This window comes from Hyaena hyaena, unplaced genomic scaffold (assembly GCF_003009895.1).
Source record: "Hyaena hyaena isolate Hyena2069 unplaced genomic scaffold, ASM300989v1 scaffold_220, whole genome shotgun sequence".
Taxonomy (NCBI): Eukaryota; Metazoa; Chordata; class Mammalia; order Carnivora; family Hyaenidae; genus Hyaena; species Hyaena hyaena.
This window is the reverse complement of record NW_024080852.1, coordinates 947566-968682: the sequence shown is the minus strand read 5'-3', so window position 1 is coordinate 968682 and position 21117 is coordinate 947566. Positions and strand designations below refer to the sequence as shown.

The window sequence follows — 21117 nt, the reverse complement described above, 5'->3', positions numbered from 1 at the left end:
TCGGTTAAGCATCTGACTTCGGCTCAGGCCATGATCTCATGGTTCATGGGTTCGAGCCCCGCATCGGGCTCTGTGCTGACAGCCAGCTCAGAGCCTGGAGACTGTTTCAGATTCTGTGTCTCCCTCTCTCTCTCTGACCCTCCCCTGCTCATGCTGTCTCTCTCTCTCTCAGAAATAAATAAAACATTAAAAAAATTGTTAATAAAAGAAAAAAAGTCAGTTTAAAAAAACCCCTAATTTTACACCTCAAAAAATTAGAAAAAGCATAAACAAAGCCCAAAGTTAGTAGCAAGAAGTAATCAGTGATTACAGCAGAAAAAATGCTATGGATACTAAAAAGACAAGATGAATGAAGGTAAGAGCTAGTTCTTTAAAAAGAGAAAACTGACAACCTTTAGACAGACTCACCAAGAAAAAGAGAAGATCTTATAACTGACATGAAAGAAATGCAAAGGATCCTAAGAGACAACTATGAACAACTACAAGCCAACAAACTGGACAACCTGGGGAAAAAATGGGTAAATTCCTAGAAACATACAACCTACTAATACAAAGTCAATGCAATAGAAAATGTGAACAGACTGATTTCCCTGAAGGAGAGTGTTGGGAGGGGTTTTTAATTACTGATTCAAACAAAAGTCCAGGACCAGATGCCTTCACTGGTGGATTTTACCCACTTTTAAAGAAGAAATAATACCATTCCTTCCTAAACTCATCCAATAAACAGAAGGGGAGGGAATACTTTCAGAAAGATTTTAAAAGGACATTAATCTTTACACCAAAACCAGATATGGAAAGAATTTACAGGCCAATATCCCTGATGAACATAGATGTTAAAATTCTCAACAAAATATTAGCACACTGAATTCAATAATACGTTAAAAAGATCATATAGAATGACCAAGTGGGATTTATTCCCTGGAAACAAGGACAGTTCAACATCCACAAATCAGTCACTGTGATACATCACCATTACACAACGAAGAATAAAAATCATGTGATCATCTTACCAAAGAAAAATCTTTCATCCATTTATGATAAAACCTCAACAAAGTGATTATAGAGGAAACCCATATCAAGTTACTAAAGGCCATATATGACAAGCTCATAGCTAATATCATAACTCAAGACTGAAAAGCTAAAAGCTTTTCCTCTATGATCAGGAATAAGACGACAGTGTCCACTCTCACTACTTTTATTCAACATAGTATTCAAAAGTCCTCACCAGAGCAATTAGGCAAGAAAAAGAAATAAATGGCATCTGAATTGGAAAAAACAAAGTAAAACTGTCACTATTTGCAGATGACATTATATATAGGAAACCCCAAGATTCCATCAAAAGATATTGGAATAAATGAAATCAGTAAAGCTGCAGGATACTAAATCAATTCACAAAAATCTGGTACCCTTTTCTGTTTCTTTTTCTACTTTTTTTTACATTGTCTAAAATTCTAAATCGCAGTTGCAATTTTGATAAAAATATTGAGGTTGTTATGATGGGTTGCCTTTTCTTTTGCCTTCGCCATTTGTTTTTGTTCTTAAGAAAGAACAAATGGAATATCAGATCCAGATAAAGAAATAATCTAATACAGTCCTTAAATAGAATGAGGAGGATAAGCCTGGGCAAACATCAACACCAGACCATAGACATACTACATTCATGACACTCCAAACAAGCTAAAAGGATGGTAACCGTATAGTGATAAGAATAACAATTCTAATAATGAGTACAATTTATCAAGTTAATTGCAGACTCCCAGGCTTAGATATTATCTCACTTTATCCTCACAGTAATCCAATAAGGTATCTTTCATTGTTTCTATTTATAAGCTACTGGGAGGCACACATGCAGAACCTCTCGCTCTCGCTGTCTCTCTCTTTCTCCCTCCCTCCCTCGCTTTCTCTCCCTCTCCTCCTTCCCTCTCTCCATAGATTTGCAGTAGGGACTGTATGCCATTCTCTCTGAAAATTTTCCTCATAAAAATTCTCACTACCACTTAACTCCTTCTTTAACTGCTTTAAAAAAAATCACCTATTTCTTTCAGTCATAAACTCAAAATATACCAAGCTACACACCAATGCTGTGTCTGGAAATCCCACTTAGATTAGGGTAATAAAGACTTAATCTCCTTTCTTATAACACTTAAAAGGATAATAATGAAGCTTAATGGTCCCAGAATAAGACTTTGTTCAAATGATTAAAAATCATATAGAAGGAACATTCACTGTTAACACGCTTCAAGAATGCCAGGAGTGGCCCCTGCAGGACAGGGAGATCCATAGGCCAGTTTTCCCAAAAACCCACAGGACTGTCCCTTTAGTCTTGAATCAACCTAGCCTATTTCAATACACCCTGTCCTGGCCAAAAGACAAGCCACATTAGCAGACCATTCCAACTGACAAACACTGTCTTCCAGCTACTGATGGGCAAATATCGCAACCTTAATTATATCAAAAAAAAAAAATCATTTAAAAGTGTTCATCAAAGAATACTGGTTCAAACTTCACATAGTTGAAAGTACAAAATACGTTAAATTTGCAGAATAATTCATTTTGACCATCTATCTTTTTCCTTCTTCACTCTATCTTCTTACATAGCCAACATATGGAAATTGGTCAACAAATATCAAAATGATGAAAGCATAATGGAATCTCCATATTGACTTTGGATTTCTTTCATCTCCAAGGTTATGTATTAAAACTTCCAATTCTCTAAAAACTACTCTCCTCTCCAAACAGGCAGGTTGCCTACAGTTATATCAACCTATGAACTAAAAGAAAATAAAGCAAGCTTGGATCTATTTCATCCAAAATAGTTAAAATACATCATTCACTGATTTTAAAACTTCCTTATAACCAAAAGGCAGTTCTCGACTTACCTACCGCAAGCAGAAGAGAAAAGCCAAAGAAATAGTCAAGAAGAGGGATGCGTGGGTGGCTCAGTCGGTTAATCGACTTTGGTTCAGGTCATGATCTCGCGGTTTATGAGTTCGAGCCCTATGTCAGGCTCTGTGCTAACAGCTGAGAGCCTATAGCCTGCTTTGGATTCTGTGTCTCCCCCTCTCTCTGCCCCTCCCCAGCTCATGCTCCGTCTCTGTCTCTCAATAATAAATAAATGTAAAAAAGAAAGAAAGAAAGAAAGAAAGAAAGAAAGAAAGGAAGAAAGAAAGAAAGAAAGAAAGAAAGAAAGAAAGAAAGAAATGGTGAAGAAGACAAAGCAAGAATCCCTACAGACTAAACCCTTGGTTTGCGAGCGTAATTCATTCCGGAAATATGCCTGTAATCCAAAATGCTTGTATATCAAAGCAAATTTCAAGAACCATTGGCTCAGTTTTGATCATGTGACATTTGGTGACACATACTACTTGTATTGCAAGGCATCACTCATTTGTCAAGTTAAAAATGTTTGCTCATCTTGCAGAACACTCCAGAACAAGGCTTTACTCTAATTTCATAGCCTGTAACGGATCAGTGCAGAGATGTGGCGGTGACACAGGGAGGCACGGTAGCCAGCGCTACACATGCCGCCTCAACCAGAGGGCTCGCCTTTCATCTACTACCTGGCCTTGGAACTCCCAGAAGATGTCTCATATATGATTTCACATGACTAAAAGGATTTTGCAGGCACAACAAAATTAAAACATTGTAAAAGATTATTCAATACATACATTTATATTCCTGTGTATTTGTATTACATGACTGTCAACACGTACATTTCAGATGAAGATGGGCAGGGCCCCAATCAACAAACACACTACCAGGAACCAGCCTTACGTGCCAGGGTCTGAATAAGGACAGAGATATTTCTATTTTAACTCAAGCACTTCATTAAAAACCATTAAACACAGTCTCTGTATAACATCAGTCAGTGTCTCTCACTCTTGTCGAGGTGTTATAGTGAAGTGGAAGGGGAAAATAAACACTTTCTAGTCCTATTCATCAAGCCTGGAAAATAAAATGTCATTACTGAGTCATCATTATTCTGAACCAAATGGGTAATATCCATAAAACACACCACAGAAAGAGTAAAACTGCACATTTTTTCCTAAACTTGTTAAGGCTGACCATTAAACTCCACTCCCTCTGACAATTGTGATTTAGATGGTAACCAAAAATGCATGAAAATAAATCGTCTCTTCTGTTCCTTCCTTCTCTTCATGCTTTATTTATTTATGGTGGTTGTAACTCTGCAGCCGATAAAGAGCAGTAGTGAATACTGTGTGAAGGCAGCAAAGTCAACATCAACCAATAAAGACAGGTCTTATTGTAGAATAACTAAGTTACTAGCAAACCTAAGGTTACGGAGAAAATAACACATAAATCCACAACAAGTCTTGAGATATGAATCTGTGTGAATTTACTGAGTTTACCTAAAATATGCTTTTAAGTAGAGGATTGAATAAGCAAATCAGTATGTGTAAGTTCATCTTAAATGTCATTAACTAGCTGTCCAAATCATTATGTTTAATTTAGGTGTCTGTTTAGGAGGGAATACACTGAGTGATAGGGGCAAGTCTGATCAAGCTGACTTTTTAAAACTAAGCACATAATCAGAACAAGTTTAGTCTAAAAAATAGCTGACAGAGAAATTAAGCTTCAATTATTGTTTCTGCATATACCATGTGGTAAGGGTACTTCAAAATCATTATGTATCAGGGATAATTCATTTCCTTAGAAAATTATTTTCTCTAGGCAGATACTTTCTTTGTAAAGTTTTCTCAAAAAATAAAGTTACATTTAAAGTGATATTACGATGTGGTTGACAATCACACAAAACCTCAAAAACTGTTTTAAAAAATCTTGAAGATTTTGCCTAAGTAAGAACAAAGTCATTTGTGTGGTTTATTATTTCCTATGGGAACAAACAGTGTCATTTTTCACATGAGGACTTCTTCAACCACATACAAAATCCAATCACATTTCTACATACTGACAATGAATATGTGGAAAACGAAATTTAAAACCAAGTATTGTTATAAACACTTGAAAAATATCAAAATACTTAAGTATAAATACAAAAATGCATGGAAAGACTCCATATGGGAAAAAATTACAAAATGTGGATATAAGAAATCAGAGAAGACAAAAAAATAAAAGGTAATTTTTTAGGAGGATCTAGGTATTAATGTTCAGGTAAATACTGTATCAACAGTATAAAATATTACTATTAAAACTCACATATAATGGAACTATTTCTTCTTCTGAGCAATCATCTGCAGTAGCTTGAGGTTTGACGTCACAAATATCTCACGTGGAAACCAGAGTGGTTCATACTTCTGGGGTTGTTACTAAAATTTCAATTTTCCTTATTCCAGAATGATTCTTCCACTTAGTCAAACAAACTGGTCAAAATCAAATGTCAACTAGTAAGCAATGCTTAAAATCTCCATTATTTTCTTGAAAGACAAATTGAGACATCTAACAGTTTTATGTTTATCTTCTCTTATTAGCTACATATCAAAAAGTGAATCTACAATTAGGACCTCAGCAAGACAAAAGCTTCTACACAGCCAAAGGAACAATCAACAAAACTAAAAATCAACAACAAAATGGGAGAAGATATTTGCAAATGACCTATCAGATAAAGGATTAGTATCCAAAATCTATAAAAAACTCACCAAACTCAACACCTAAAAAACAAATGATCCAGTGAAGAAATAGGCAGAAGACATGAATAGACACTTCTCCAAAGAAGACATCCAGATGACCAACACATGAAAAGATGCTCAACACTGCTTATCATCAGGGAAACACAGATCAAATCCACACTGAGATACCACTTCACATGGTCAGAGTAACTAAAATGAACAACTCAGGAAACAACAGATATTGGCAAGGATGTGGAGAAACGGGAACCGTCTTGCACTGTTAGGGGGAATATAAACTGGTGTAGCCACTCTGGAAAACAGTGGGGAGGCTCCTCAAAAAATTAAAAACAGAACTATCCAATGATCCGGAATAGAAGCACCAGGAATTTATCCAAAAGATACAGAAGTTCTGACTCATAGGGGCACATGTACCTCAATGTTCATAGCAGGGCAACCAATAATAACCAAATTATGGAAAGGGTCCAAATGTCCATCAACTGATGAATGTATAAAGAAAATATGATGTGCGCATGCATGCGCACACGCGCGTGCACGCGCACACACACATGCACGCGCGCACACACACACGCACACACACACACACACAGGAATACTACTCAGCAATGAAAAAGAATGAAATCTTTCCATCTGCAACAATGTGGATGGAACTGGAGGATATTCTGCTAAGTGAAATAAGTCCGTCAGAGAAAGATATCTTATGTTTTCACTCAAATGGGGAACGTGAGAAACTTAACAGAAGACCATTGGGGAAGGGAAGGAAAAAAATAGTTATAACAGAGAGGGAGGCAAACCATAAGATATCTTTAATATAGAGAACTGAGGATCGATGGGGGAGAGAAAATAGGTGATGGGCAATGAGGAGGCCATTTGATGGAAGGAGCAGTGGGTGTTGTATGTAAATGATGAATCACGGGATTCTACCCCCAAAACCAAGAGCACACTGTATGCACTGTATATTAACTAACTTCACAATAAATTATATTTAAAATAAATTATAAATAAATAAAACAAGCTAGCTAGCTAGCTATGGGAGTAAATGGGGGTCTGGGGGGAACCTGCTAATGAGAACAACCAGATTGGTCACAATCAAATTCATAAGACAAAAACCACAACAGCCTTTATGGGTGATGTGATACTTATGTTTTACTATAAAGGTAAAACACTAAACAAAGATTAAAAAATCATACTGTACTAATTTTTAATAGTTGGGACTATCTCAACTTGAACCACCTTAAGCAAAAGAGGTAGATTTATTTGCAAAAACCCGTATTAGCTTCCTAGCGTTCTGCTGCAGACGTTGCCCCACACCCCTCCACTGCCAGCCCAAGCCAGAACACATGGCTGCAGGGGAAGGTGAAGTCTTATCTTTCCCACAAGGAGACAACAGCAGAGAGGCAGTTAGCCTGGCTACCTCCAGTTTAAAAATAGTACCCAAACAATACTGACACACAGAATCCTGGGTCCATCCTTGAACCATACACAGTGGTCACCTGGCTACAGCCTGGGGGACCCACCATTGCACTTCACGGCTACGGTGTGACCAGCAGCTTCCTCTAAGATTACACGGTTAGGGTGAGGGAGAGCAATTCCCCTAAAGTTGTGTAGGGGAGACAGAGAGAGTGAGAGAGAGAGTGAACTAGCCAAAAGGGAGAGTGCTGAGCCACCAAAATGAACAACTATACACATCGTTGAGTCATAATAACCACACCTTTTTTATATTTTCACATTTTGAAATGAGGGTGTGCTCTAATTAATTTAATCCACACTTGTTGGCCTGGTGGCGACTGTGACCTAGTTGTCACTATCCGTGCATGCACAAACTTGGTTTGTTACTCCTGATGACATGTGTGGACCATGAAAATTCTTCAATATTTCAGTCAATAAGCCATTTGAGAACCATCTGAGTAAGGAAAATAAATCCTGAGTGTATTAGTGGAAATTATTCTAATTTTTGATAAGGTCAAGAAAAGTCTAGCAGTAAAACCCACATTTCTGATGACAGCAACTTGGAAATAAAAAATCTGGGAGTCAATAGTGTATCATTCTGTTTAAGACTCCTTCATCAGCAATCTTCTTAATAGCAGAGAACATTATGTCAAAAAGCACAAAACATCAACTCTTCTGTGAAGTGACTGAGAAAAGGAAAACCATGAATGTGAAGTTTTATGGAATAACTAACCATCTTGTCCACTTACACTTCCTTTTCCATATGGTGTGGTTTCCATTTTGCCCACATATCCTGTGACCCTCCTCCTTTGGTGCTTCAAAAGATAGAATCTAATTTCTCTCCCATTGAAAGTAGGCTGGATGTAGTGAATCACTTCTAATGAATATTGTAAGTAATGTCATGTGACTGCTGAAACTAGGTCATAAAAGACAGAACAGACGTTCTGGATTATTCACTCTGCGATAAGGTAGCTGCCATGTTGTGAGAACACTCAAGCATCTCCATGGGGTATGAGGGATCCTCCGGTCAGCCATGTGAGGGAGCCATCCTGAAAGTGGGTTTTCTAGCCCCAGTCAAGCCTTCAAATGACTATAGTCCCAGCCGACATCTTGAGGACAACCCTCCTAACAGATCCTAAGCCAGAAGCATCGATGCTAAAAGTGCTACTGAATTCTTGAGAATTCTCAGAATTCTCAGATCTCAGAGAAACCAGGAGATATAAATGTCAGTTTATAAATAGTTTAATAAGCATGTCTTTCTTTCTTAGTGGTACATAAAATAATAATGCATCTTACAATCGATGGAGTGTCAGAGTCAATAAAATGGAACAATTTCCACTTACAATCTATTGCTTAACTGACTGGTTCGCTCCACTGCACTTAGCTCAGAAATCCACACACCTCACTTTCTCTCCTGTTGCCTTTCTGCCTAGAACACATCTTCCTCTGCCTCCTACTGAAAGCGTTCTGTGACCTCCCTCATCCAAATTACATACCTCGCCTCATACAGCAAGTGTGCCACTATGTCCCCAACCTCTCTGTATCACACTCCAGGGTTATCATAATCCAGGTCTTTATTGAAGTAACATAGTAAGGTATGCTATTTGGGGATGTTGTATTTTCCTCAATAAATTGGAGATGCAGAGTTGAATTATAAAAGGGCGTGCCAATATGAAAAAAAATTTTTTTTCTAAGACTAGAAATAAGCTTTTTGTAGTTCTCAAATGGCATTTTTCACACCATTACAGTTCTGCCCATAACTTCCAGCCAAAAGAGATGTCCGTGGTCAGTTTATTTTGCACACACATTTCAGCTTCCTCCCTCTTTCTGACTGTTCTCACCTTTTTTAGATTTTTAAATACATGTACGTAGTTTATATAAATGTTTCAGAACTTACACATATAAATTTGTTCTTATCATAAATGCTCTTGCTTATGCTATTTTCACTTTCATTTTTTGTATTCTGTCTCTCCTTCTCTTTATTTGTATATAAACATCGTCTTACACTCTTCCTTTTAACTCCCTCGTCCAAGACACATACTAGGGCTCTATTTCTCTGTATTTATACACAGACATAGATTTTCACACATACACACTGAAATATGCTTATATGGACTTTCCTTTTGTTACTTTTACAATGATAGAATTATGTAATTGGAACTTTTCTGCATCTTGCTTTTATCAGTAATACGTGAGGAAATTCTAAAGCAACTAACAGCTAGTTTTTCCCCAAAACGGTATACTATTCTATGACACAGATATACCATAATATATGATAATAGGCAACTATGGACAGGCATTTACTTTGTTTTCCAGATTTCTGCCTCTATTAGGTGCTACAATAAATGTCTACATATGGGTAAATACACAGAAATATTTTTTCACATGTAGTTCATATTTCTATGGGATTGAGAGTCACAATTGAATTGCAGAATTAGAGATGTGTATTTTTTTATGTTAACAGAGGTTAGCAGATTATTTTCCTAAGAAAGCATGTAATAGCTCCCATCTCTGCTAACAATATCAGATTACCCCATTTCCTCTGTCTCCAATAGCAAGACCTATTACTCTCATTTTTGTCACACTAATAGGTATAAAATGGTATCTCATTATGTTAACATGCATTACCCAACTACAGTGAATTTGAGCATCTTTTCATATATTTGGGGTTCACTAGAATTTGTTTTTCTCTAAAATGCTTATTTTTAGCTTTGGCAAAAAATTTTTTGACAAATTTGGCTTTTATTTATCTTTACTCATCTACACAAGAATTCTCTTTATATTACAGATAAAACCTTTTATCTATCATCTCTTTATACTTATTATTCCAAATCTGCTGTTTTTCTTTAAACACTGCTTATGATATTTTCAGCTATAAAAAATTTACTAGGTTTGTGATATGGTCAAAATGTCTGTCTTTGAAATCTCTGGGCTTCCTATCCCTAGTTAGGATGGACTTTCTCTAATCCTACATTCACATAGATCTTAACTGATTGTCTTCAAAGATTTTTATTTTTATTTTTTACAGTTTAGTCTTTCATGTATTTGGAAATGTTTCCACATATAATATAAGGATCCAATATTAGTATACAGTCTTTATGGGAAAGATAATCATTTTATACATATTTAATCAGTAGTGTTGAAAAGTAGGTTAAGTTTAAATTTTCTTATTAAATCACTTTTGGAGTAAGGTAAAACAAGGCAAATATGTATTATGTACATATCCACCATACTTATAAATTATTGACTAATTCACTTTAGCGAACATACAGCCTCAACTTAAAAATCTGGCTAAATCAAGTATGTTCTCATAAATTTGAAGTCACAAGACCCAAGCAAGACCAATGTTAGTGCAATAATAAAACAGTCAACAAAAATTTAACTGCAATTCAATACACATATATACATCACCTATCAAGCAAATAGCAATTTTTAAGTTAAATTCAAAGTTTCAAACACATAATGTCCACTTGTGGCACACAGTATTCCCCATTTGGGTCTATGTTACTGTTGCCATTATATACAAGAGAGACCATCCCATTCTTTGGCTCAGAATGGAAATTAGAAGTAGAGTTTTCTAAGGTCATAATGACCTGAGGTTTTTCTAACATTCAAACATGGCAGATAAGGCCAAGGTATTAGGTTGGGGCTTATTATATTATTATATTTTTCTATTACATATAATAATATATAATATAATAATATAAAAATATTTTCTATATATTTTTATATTATATTATATATTATATGTAATATTATATTTTTCATTATATTCCTATCTTTGTTCACAAAATAAAATTATGTGTTACTTATTCCAACATTATAAAACATTCTAAGTAAGCTGTCTGTTGTTTGGCTTCTAGATTGTTCTGCTCTTCTGGACTGTTCCCCAAACCATGGCAATGGCTAGAGCCCCATATAAAACGGCCTCTAACAACCCAGCAGGCAGGAGAGGGGCACTAAACTGGCCAGTGTGAATCAGGATTCCTCAGTTTGATAGATAACAGCTGCTCCTTCCATGCCAGCACAATAAAGAATTCTACATCCTCATGGATTTTTTTTTTCTTTCTGAAACATCACTTTTGATCTCCTTGCCATTTATTATCAGAGAAGACATTTTTGCCTGCAGCTGTCTTTCAATGAACTCCTGATGTGCACATCCACACACACCTCCAGCTCAATCCCCAGCACCCGCTGTGAGTTCCAGCGGCAAGCGTAGCTGCCACCATACAATACACTACACATGTCAGGTGGTTATTCCTTGTGCTGAGGCTCCTCTCGGAACAGGTTAAAAACTCTCAAGGGTAGGGCCTTCCTTCCATGTCTCCCAGACCCCCTTGAAGCCTCTTACCCAGCGCTGGTAAATCTCAGATGCTAAGTAAATCCTCGCTGATTGATTCACAAGGCATACTACCAGACTGTAAATCCCTTCAAGGCAAGGGTCTCAGTGTCTCTGTAATCCCAGCAATCTGCTAGATCCCCAGATGATGGCTCATTCATTTATTAGTTTAGTAAGTATTTTGAACCATCTCTAATTCTCAACATTGGACAAGAGGCTTAAGGACTTTATGATGACAGGATCCTAAGGATATTTCCTTTTCAGATAATGTTTTGTTTGCTTGTGTTAAATCAAGAAGATAAATTTCCTCTGAAAGCAGGTTCCTGAAGAATTTGCTAATAACGAATGCTTTGTCCTATGTTTCCACATAAAGCCTACCTAGTAAAAATATTTCAGATAAGAAAGCTCTAGTTGAAACAAACTAAAGTCACCCTTTAATCTGGGAATTCAAACAAATACTAAAAATAGTGAAGCACACCAAAAAACGCTAAGTGACATTTGTGTGTAGCCTCTTAAGTGTATCACTTTATAAAGAAATCGCTTTTCATTTCTTTCTGTTCAAGAAAATTTTATTTTGTGAAGCATAAAGTTTCTAAACTTTTTAAGGCAAAAAAACATTGTGCTACAAATGCAAAAGAAAATGAAGTTTAAAAAGTTGGACAGTAAGTAAGAACCTTTCATTCAAATATCAAACCCATTAGGCAGACCGGGCGAGAGGCGTGCTCACAGAAGGAAATCAAATGGAACACTAAAAAGCTATGTTCTCACTGGTAAAAGGGAGATGCTGTATGAGAACAGCAGAATGAGAGAGACCCTACAAAGCTGAAATCTAGGTCTATCAAGGCTCTTAGCTCAGAAGCTAAGAAACATGCTAAAAACATGATGCTGTGAGAGCTAAAGCACTAGGCTCAAACCAGACCAGAGGAGTTCTCATAAAATCTGTCAGGCAAATTCTTTTTTTTTTTTTTTTAAGTTTTAAAGAGAGCACTAGCAATGGAGGGAGGGGAGAGAGAGACAGAGAGAGAGAGAGAGGAAGGGAGAGAGGAAGGGAGAGGAGGGTAGGAGAGGGGAGGGGAGGGGAGAGACAGAGAGAGAGATTCTTGAACCTGATCTCACACATAGTAAATCTGAAATGCTGGAGTTGGGACCTTCCAATTAACTCTAATGCATGTTCAATTTCAGAGCCACCAGCCCAAACTCCATGAATACATCCAGAAGTGAGGATGGAGCATGGGACAAAATTGGGTATAAATTAAAGCTTGTAAGAAAGGGAACACCTTAATCAAGATAAACATTAGAAGTTACTAGAATAATAAAGTTTAAAAGAGCCTAAATTGCACCTTCATGTCTATTATTTTCTGTGACTGCTGACTGAGATATAATCTCCCTACCATCCCATTAACACCATTTAAGAAGTTAATGGTTTTAGAATATTCAAAGAGTTGTGCTACCATCATCACCACCAGTTTTAGAAGATTTTCATCCTTCTAAAGATACACCTCATTCCTATTAAGTAATTTTTCCCTACATTCCCATCCCTGAGCCGTAAGCATCCACTAGTATAGTTTCAGTTTCTGTACATTCACCTGTTATGGACATTTTATATGAATGAAACTATGTCATATTGCTCTTTTGTGTCTAGATTCTTTCATTTAGTCTAATGTTTTCAAGGTTAATCCATGTTGTAGCAGATTATCAACATTTTATTCCTTTTTATGGCTAAACATTTTTCCAAGGTATGGACATCGCACTTTTTTTTTTTTTTTTCCATTCACCTGTTAACGGACATTAGGATGGCTCCCACTTTTTGGCTGTTATGAGCAATGGCGCCATGAACAGACATGCAAGGTTTTGTGTGGACGTCTACTTCCATTTCTCTTGGGGACATACCTTGGAGTGGAACTTCTGGGTCAAACAGTAAGTCTATATTTAACTGCTTAATGAGCTGACAGATTACCTTCTAAAGTGACTGCGCTGTGTCTACAGAGGCCTGACGTGCTACGAGGCAGCAGCGGGGGCAGATCTGAACTGTCAAAAGAGCATTGGGATTAGCTGTTTAAATGTAAAAAGCAATGATTCTGTGTCAACTTTGCCATCACCTATAACAGTAACTTACCACTTTCAGTGGATGAAGATAATCAGAAATACAAAAGATATACAAAATGAACTCATCTGCTTTGTACATTTTAAATTCTTTAAAATATTGTGTACTCTAAAAGGATCATTTTCCTTGGCATACAATATACAGAGCTCTTGTGTTATCAAGCCCCAGAAGGGCAACATAAGGATGTTCTGTGAAAAAATTTTTTGATTATTGTATCTTGGAAATCTAGAAAAAAGTAGAAACTGAGTTATATGCCTACAAAAAAAAAAAAAGTGGGGAAAGATGTCAGGTCAAAGAGAGGGGAGACATCAGGCTAATTCTCCTCAAAAGGAAAGTGCAGGACGTAAGACAACAATAGACCAAATGGCACAGACGGAGAAGCCGAGGCAGGAAGACAGAAGACTGACAGAAAGGCAAGCAGACAGAGAGAGGGACAAATAACAGAGATTCTATCATCCCTGAGGGTCCACAACATGCAAGGTGCTATTTTCAAGAGATAAAACTCAAAGACCTTACCCTTAAAAAGTGAAAACAGCACTGTGAGAGTGAGGACGGTAAAGAAATGTTAACTATCGAAGCCTACAAGCTGAAGGAGTGAGAACTTGACCCTGTAGGCAGGGGGGGCGCTCAGAAAGCTTCTGAAGAGAGAGAATAAATGAATCTGAGGATGGTACACAGGAGAGAAATAGAGAGAAAACCAGCACAGGTGGGCGGATAATTCCCAGGCCAACTGGAAGGCAGGACAGGACTAGGAATTGGAAGAGATGAGCTGGGACAGGAAAGATCGGTGAGAATGTGGCACACTGGAAGGAGAAAGCCGCCAACAGCTGCTATACATTTCTTAGGCTGAAAAAAGGGGGGGGGGTGGTTAAGGAGGGCTTCTAAGAGTGAGCCTTACTTAGCAGGAAACCCAGGATGTAAGCCCACAGGAGTTTGGATTTTAAGAGAAAGACAGGTGGTTTCAAATGTGCTAAGAGGCAAATCCAGAAACTTCCAGTGGAAAGCACCTTTTGGTCAAACCATAATAGAGCTAGTGTAGGGTTAGCAATTTGAAAACAAATCTTAATCCAATATTGAAAGTTAATAGCTAAAACAAGTCTATTACATGTAGCTCCCCATAGAAGAACTTCCATACCGTTTCATTAAAATTATCTATGGCTGTTCTTCAAGCATTGTTGTAAAGCAAAGTTGGGGAGGGAATGCAGTTAAAAAGCACTGCTTTACGTGCGTGGGCTGGAGATGGCCAAGGGGTTTGAAGCAGAGAAATACTGAAGCCTTCACTTCTGACATTAAAGTGTCCACTTAAAACCTGGACCTGTTTTTATGGTCACCATCCGCACTGTGCTAATTAAGTTAAATCTCAGGAAAAGTCCCCTGATTTTGTCTGCTTTCATATAATGCTTATCTCCAAAAGCTCCAAGGAATATTTCTTTACTCATCCTTGTAAAATCTTTTCAGGAAAGATCCCCTTTCCCTGAGAAAATAAAATAAAGAGAACTAAAGGAAATTTTGAAGTTAGAAAACATTCTCTAAGTCATCCAGGCATGGAAATTCGATTTTTGTTATTTTAGCATACTCAGAAATATGTGCATTTCTCCCTTTGCAATACTGGTTATCTACAGACATATTTACTAAATACTCCTGAGTAAAAATAGGTCTTGCAATTCTGTAATTCCCTTTAGTATTAATTGTCATTATTTATTAAGGAAAACCCCAGTAGCTACTTAAAAAATTAAAAGTACCATCCTCATCTACTGTATTATTGAAAGTGCCAAAGTAAGACCTTAATCATCCTGAATAACAAAGGCAGTAAATACAAACGGGCAAGAGTCATGCGAATATGAAGAAGCCAATAAGAAAAACAACCAATTTCATAAATCAATTTTAAAAAACATACTTTTTGACTGATGTTATAAGAAGATGAAAACAAGTAGTAAACAGGTATTAGTTTTGTTTTGGAGCCATGTTGCCTCGTTTTTATTTAAGCTACCACAGGTGAAAATGTGCTGTCTGGAAAGGCCAAATGAAGTAAGAATGAGGACAGTATCCAATTAATTAATCAAATATAATAACCTAATCCGATGAACCCAACAACACCCATCAGCCTAATCCGATGAACCCAACAACACCCATCAGATGACAGGTGAAGGCTGTCCTGATACATCCAAGAAAGAAAAAGAATACAGGTAAAAACCAAAACTTTGGCGATAAACATTCTCCTATATTCATCTTTAAGTGTATTTAATTTTACAATTTTTTATTCCACAGTTGTAAATAACTTGTTACATTTATCTCTGTAGTGTTTCCTCCCTTATTTTGTGACTTATTTATTGGTTTGCTTCAAGATAAGTGACAGAACTATGTTGGTATCATTCATTAACCTGAAAAAACAAATTCAATTAATGACTAATTTTTGCTTTTGCTTGAGATCCTACTTAGACTTACCAAAGAGACACTGTCCACATACCATGAGGACTACATGGTCTTTTGATTAAAAGTCTTAATTAAAACTGAATATAAAACAGGTGAAATTACAAAATTTAGTTCACCATTCAAAATTTAGTAAGCTGATACCACTGAGGTGCCTGGGTGGCTCAATTGGTTAAGTGTCCAATTTGGCTCAGGTCATAACCTTATGGCTTGTGAGTCTGAGCCCCTCATAAGGCTCTGTGCTGACAGCTCAGAGCCTGGAGACTGCTTCAGATTTTATCTCCCTCTCTCTCTAATATAGATAAACATTTTTAAAAATTAAAACAATAAGTTGACACCATCAACAACTGCATGATGATATAAAATTGTTTAATAGAAAACCCAAACTGGTCAGTAGACACAAGTAAACTTTACATTAATTCTGAAGTTGAAGCGCTAATGAAGTTATCTGTACGACACTGAAATAGAAATGGCCACTACGTAATACATAGTCACTTCCAGTTGGTTCCAACCCTTGTTTAGTTTCTATAGAAACTAATTAGTGACTGCTCCTACACAGTCAGTACCGTATAGTAAATATAACTGAACCTCTTTAATGGCAAGGATCTCCAAATACCAAGGCCAACATTCAATATGGAGTGTCATTAGTGGAGAGATCAGAGAAATCAGAAAATGGACAGAATCTTTACCAAGTTGTCTTCATACTGATTGGGAGCTTGACATTTAGGATTTCCAACTTCTAACAGTAAGGTTAGCTGGGGAAAAAAATGTCCACTTTGCAGAGATTCCCAGTTCATCCAAACTTACCATAACTAGAGTTTTGTTTTTGTTTTACAAGGAATACAAGAACTGCATAGCTCAATCTTCCTTCCAGAAACTTACATGCCAGTTGCACCTAATAAAGGACAAAACACACAGATTCACACCGCAACCTCTAGAGGGATAATGTCTCCAGTTACTGTAGACAGCCTCAGGATTCTTAGTGCCAACATTCCACAGTTGTGCGCTTACCCAGAGTTAACCACGGTCACAGACAGGATAGAAAGATCGTTTTCTGTAAGTATAACCTCCAAACCATTTGTATACCACATTTAACTAAATCCATATACACAGCCTTTAATGCTTTTAAGTTAGAAAAGATTACTTTCTCTTCACACACACAACAAAAGTTTGCACATGTTTTCTATTTATTTTTCTCTGGAGGAAAGGAGTGTTGCTTCTTTAAAACCTAGAAAGCAGATATATCTCAATTTCTTATTATAATTGAGAACATAAACAATTCACCTCTCCAAGAAAACATGAGGAGGTTATTAAGGCATGCTTACAATTCTGTTACCATTGGGGAAAGGGACCAGTTGTAGACTAACTTGTAACATTCACAAGTTATATTTTTGCTGTTACATAAGACAAGGTATAAAAGGGCACACATGGACTGAAAGTTATTATGGAGACCTCTGCTAAAAATATCCATTAAAAACTAGACACATTGTTCCATGTGTAACATTGTGACAATATCCCTATCCCACTTCCAACAATGAGAGATAGTATTTTATTCAACCAGTGAGAGTTTTTGACTGTAGCACTAAGAGGCCTCCTGAATGTTATGATTCAAAGCATACATTCATTCTCAAGGACATCTGTGATTCAGTAATAATAGGTATTAATAAAATTAAAAAGTAATGAAAACAAAACGAATAGTCCTGTCTACATAATCAAGCAAAGTGAAATCTGGTGATTTCAAGCATCTGGACATGGATTAGTGAAAACAAATCTACTGAGTTAAATAAATATATAGATGTTGAAGTTGGCATATTTACATTTCTCATGATCCCTAAATTTTCTATGTACATTAATATCCATACAAATTTTAGTCTATATTTATCTTTGTTTCCTCTCTCCAAGATGACAAATCCAGCCTAGTTCCAGCCAGTACAAGGGTAATGCCCTTTTTATTATTTCTGCAATATTCTATATGACACTGAACAGTAAGTATGCGTGGTGCTAAGATCATGAATGAGTGCCAGTTGAAACCCCAAGAATAGGCCTGAAATTACCAAATGCATCATTATAAACAAGATGTGTACAATAATCTTTAAGCAAAAACACTGGCTTGGGTTTGTAACCATGGTAAGTTACGTATTCAATAAATATCTGTCTAACGGGTGATCCAGGCTGGTAATAATTAGTACATTTTAAACATAATGTTACCAATCTGTTTTTTAACATAACCAGAAGTTGCTGACTGCTGAAAAAAAATCCATTATACCATATTTATCCTCCACTATCTCCCATTTTGAACTTCCAAGAACATCCCAAAGACATGATCACAGTACTGAGCAAACAGAATACTTCTGTTCTTAAAGCAAATGATGGGATAACGGAGGGGAAGGTGAATTTTTTGTCACTTGGATCTTCAACATAAAGTTACAGACCAATTTTATTTAATGGCAGAATCAAAGTCTCAAAAACAACTATTCTGGATGATTCTTTTGTTTTTCCATTAGCATCCACTATCTTGAATGTGTTTCACACATGGACCACTGATATACAGAATAGATATATTTCAACTGCAGAGTGAAAGAATTTAAAACATTTTATAATGCTCAACTCTTACAGTCATTCATTTATTACTTATTGGGAAGAAATAACAACCAACACTGGTATTTTCCCCCTTTTCACTATTTAAGTTGCAAAGAAAGAGGAGAGGCAGGTAACTTTCTAAAAAATAAAAGTTTGGCAAACATAACTTGGCCCACTTCATTCACCATCCTTGGACGGTCTGCTGAATAGGTTTTCCAGTACATCAATGAGTCTCCTCACGTCATAAAAACTACTGTGTGTGTGTGTGTGTTCGTGCGCGCGCACTTATTAACCTGGCAGGAATTGAGGGTGAAGAAAGGTGAGGTATTTTTCTCATGTATATATTAAAAAGAATATAACATCTGAAACATTTCTATTATAGGACTGTATGTCTGGAGGCTGCTGGCTGGCTCATTTAGTGGGACATGAGACGCTTGATCTTGGAACTGTGAGTTCAGGGCCTGCATTGGGTGTAGAGAGGACCTAAAAATAAATCTTAAAAATAAAACAAAACAAACTAACAACAACAAATAACTGTATGTCTGTTCCAAGTCAGAAACACAAAACTATAAAAAAAAAATAAAAAATAAAAAATAAAGCATGTACAGGAACAGCCATTCTTTGTAAACATATTTAGGTCTTTGTTTAATAGCTACCTGCCCCTCTCATCTTAAATGTCCTTCTATCCCTTGGTGATCTTATGGAATACCAAAAGATACTTTCACCAAGAGTCCTGTGGTGGGATTTGTAATCCCTTACTTATTACTCAATAAACAAACCTAATGCAAAAGGGCTGGCCATCAGACCGCAAACAGGCCACATCTTATAAAAACCACATCCTTTTATAAAAGCGGAGAGGAAAAGTCCATTTAAGGTTGGCTTGATGTCAAATGACCTACCAAATACACAGACTGAAGTTTATAATGGTCACAAAGTAATACAAAGAATCTAATTGATGTTTTACAAGAAAAGCAAATGTGTATATACAGGGTAATAAGATAATGCTGAAAATAATCACTGATAATTAAGTTATTTAAATTTGTATTTTCCTCTATTTGGTCTACAATTTTTCCTGTATTTGTTCAAGATGTCCAAAATTTATTTCCCAAATCTATTTATAGTCATCAAATTAATATCTAATATATACGATTTTTTTAAAATTTCCATTGCTTTTTTAAAGTCACTGAAATGTCTTCTATAAACAAGGGGGACTCATATCAGTCTGAGGCTACCAAGAATTGAATCCAAGGGAGGGTTAATGCCTACCAGTAATTGATTGAAGCTACTAAGTACTAAGTAAGATCAAGACTGCCTATAAGAAAACCTGGCACCAGGCTTACAAAGAAAAAGGACCTTTGAGATCAATGCTATTTTACAGAGAAGAGAGAGCTGAACAATTCACCGCTTGCCAAGAAGCCTTATATATAATTGCATTAGTTTGCTAGGGCTTCCATTGCAAAATACAACAGACTGAGTGACTTACACATCAGAAATTTATTTTCTCACAGTTCTGGAGACTAGAGGTCAAAGATCAAGGTGTCAGCGGTTTCTCCTGAGGCCTCTCTCCTTGGCTTGTAAATGGGCACCTTTTCTTTTTTTTTTATTTTTATTTTTTTACAAATAGTTTATTGTCAAATTAGTTTCCACATAACACCCAGTGTTCATCCCCACGAGTGAATGGGCACCTTTTCTTATGCGCCCTTACTGCCTTTACTCTGACCACCATCTCCAGTGCCCACCTAAGGCCTCATTTAACCTTAATTACCTCGTTAAGACACTATCTCCAAATATTATCATACTGGGACTTCAATATAGGATTTGGGGGGAAACAAATCGTGCATAACAAGACACTTTACAAAACCTATTATGAGGTACACATTGGGAATGAATACATCAGACACTAGACTGTAAGCACTTTAAGGAAAGGGCCTGTATCTCTCTCACTGGTATACCAGTATTGGTACATTGCCTGCCACAGACAATGGTCAAAAAATATGGATTAGGCGCGCCTGGGTGGCTCAGTCCATTAAGCATCCTGCTTTGGTTCAGGTCATGATCTCGAGGTCCATGAGTTCGAGTGCCGCATTGGGCTCTGTGCTGACAGTTCAGAGCCTGGAGCCTGCTTCAGATTCATTCATTCATTCATTCATTCTGTCTCTCTCTCATTGTCTCTCCCCCACTCATACTGTCAAGATCTGTCTCTCAAAAATAAACATTAAAAATTTTTTAAAATATGGATTAAAAAATAAAATAATGGATTTTTTTGCCTTTCAGTACACATATTACAAAATGTAATGCTGTGAAACTTGATATTTAAAAATGACCTGTCTTTAAGAATATCAAGTGCAGCAATTTACATAAAGATTACCATGGAATTAGCAAGTATAGCGCAAGATTTACAAATGCATTTCAAATATTAAGTACCAAACTTTTGGAAACAATTCCCTACATTCCTAGTATTATGGTTACTAACACAACACAAAGGTGTTAGAGGAAATCCAGGGAATAAAAATAACACAGAGGTCTTTACTATCTGATAGTATTTGTTTTAAAATACCCAGAATGATAAGAGATCTAATTCAGCAGAAATGGACCATCATCTAGGAGAT

General features: G+C 36.5%; 1 protein-coding gene across 5 annotated transcripts in view; it reads right to left on the bottom strand.

The window, feature by feature from the left end:
- The window catches only part of TPK1 (thiamin pyrophosphokinase 1), a 332856-nt gene that overhangs the window by 228942 nt on the left and 82797 nt on the right, over window positions 1-21117 (bottom strand). The gene's annotated exons all lie outside the window — the stretch shown is intronic.